Source organism: Chaetura pelagica, unplaced genomic scaffold (genome assembly GCF_000747805.2).
Source record: "Chaetura pelagica isolate M959 unplaced genomic scaffold, ChaPel_1.0 scaffold559, whole genome shotgun sequence".
Lineage (NCBI taxonomy): Eukaryota > Metazoa > Chordata > Aves > Apodiformes > Apodidae > Chaetura > Chaetura pelagica.
Window position 1 is genome coordinate 1,213,169 of NW_009970722.1, and position 2,094 is coordinate 1,215,262.

At 42.3% G+C, this 2,094-nt stretch overlaps 1 protein-coding gene across 1 annotated transcript in view; it reads right to left on the reverse strand.

Moving 5' to 3' along the window:
• MAP1B (microtubule-associated protein 1B) overlaps positions 1–2,094 on the reverse strand; it is a 68,696-nt gene that overhangs the window by 11,113 nt on the left and 55,489 nt on the right. The gene's annotated exons all lie outside the window — the stretch shown is intronic.

The window sequence follows — 2,094 nt, forward strand, 5'->3', positions numbered from 1 at the left end:
AGCAGGAAAAATTTAAAAAAAATATTGATATTTGATTGTAGTAGATCTTTTTGGGTCTCCATGTGCGTATGTCTCCCTTTCTTTGTGTTACATAGTTTATTTTCAGCATTTACCAAAAATGAAACTCAACAAAGAGGAAGTGGCTGTTAACCAAACAAAAATAATCCAACTGATACATAGATAAAACAAAAAATAAATATGCTCTATCTTCATTTGTCAGCCTTACTTAGTATCCAAACCACATAACAAGAGTATAAATAAATCTCACTCATACGTCAGACATGGCTTTGTCTGAAAAAGAACAAACAAAAAAACCCAAAAAAACCCAAAACAAAACAAGAGGCTGAAAAGGATGAAAAATAAGGAAAACAGAAGAGCCATTCCTGTTGTTTATTGCAGAAATAGAAAAAGAGGGGCAGTGCTGAGCACAGCTCTGAAATGGATTTAGGATCTCAACTGTACTCCTTATACTGTGTCTCTGGTCAAGGTTGAAAACAGATCATTAGGATGAGACAAAAGTTGTGAAAGATAACTTATTTTAGATTAAGTAATTGAAGTCTGTTGCACAGATAAGGAGGTAAGTATATACTGTTTCTCATGTAGGGCCAATTTTCTGGTTAGATAAACAGTTCCGCTGCTTACACTATTTGATAATACAAAGATGTAACAGGTTCTTCTCTGCTCTGGATTCAAAGTCACTCTGGGAGCAAAGAAATATATCTGTGAACCTGATCATCTTTTCAGGCACTGAAAGATGCCTCTTGAGGAATTGTCAAGTTTCAAAGGTGTCACACCTGGTGAAGGCAAACAGCAAGTTGACTGCTCAGAGAAAACATGAAATTGTTTCCTGCCCTGGGTGACAACGGTAAAAGGAAAGGTAGGTGTTATTGCAGAGGCAGGAGAATGGGACAACTTTAGTCTTTTGGCACGGGAGAAGCTGAAAACACCACTTCTAGGCATTGCGTGCAGGGAGTTCCGCAGGCTAGACAGAGATTTTGGAATTAGATTTCATAAGAGTATCCTCCAAAGGTTATTTACTTATTTGTAAGACCATACAATGATGGTCTGACAGGAATCTGAAGGTGCACAAGTCCATGTTCCTTGATAAGATACGTCCATGGGACCTGAAGGAACTGGCAGATAAAGTTGCTAAACCACCATCATATTTGAGAAGTCTGGTGACTGGAAAAGGGGAAACATAACCCTCACTTTTAAAAAGAGAAAAAAAGGAACCACAGGGAACCACAGCCCAGTCAGTCTCACCTCTGTATCCTGCAAGATCATGGAGCAGATCCTCCTGGAAACTAAACTAAGGCACATGGAAAATAAGCAGGTGACTGGAGACAGCAAACATGGCTTCATTAAGGGAAAATAATGTCTGACAAATTTGGTGGGCTTCTGTGACAGGCCTACAGCACTGGCCAATAAGGGAAGAGCAACTGGTGTAGATTTGTGCAAAGCATTTGGCACTGTCCTGCACAATATTCTTGTTTCTAAATTAGAGAGACATGGACTTGACAGATGGCCCACTTGGTGGTTAAGTAATTGGCTGGATGATAACATTCAAAGGGTTGCTGTCAATGGCTCAGTGTCCAAGTGGAGACCGGTGACGAGTTGCATTCCTCAGGAGTCGGTATTTGGGCAGGTGCTGTTTAACATCTTTGTCAGTGACAGGGACAGTGGGATGAAGTGCATGCTCAGCAAGTTTGCTGATGACATCAAGCTGTGTGGGCAACATGGTGGACCAAACAGGTGCCACCCAGAGGGACCAAGACAGACTTGAGAGAAGGGCCCATGCAAACTGCATAAAGTTCAACAGGGCCAAATGCAAGGTTCTGCATCTGGGTTGGACCAATCCTGAGCACAAATACAGGCTGGGCAGAGAATGGATTGAGAACAGCTCTGAGGTGAAGGACTAGGGGGTGCTGGTAGATGAGAATCTTATGAGCCACCCATGTGTGCTTGCAGTACAGAAAGCCAACCGTGTCCTGGGCTGCATCAAAAGAAGTGTGGCCAGCAGGTCAAAGGAGGATTGATTCTGCCCCTCTACTCCATTGTCCTGGAGTACTGTGCTCAGTTCTGGAGTTCCCTACA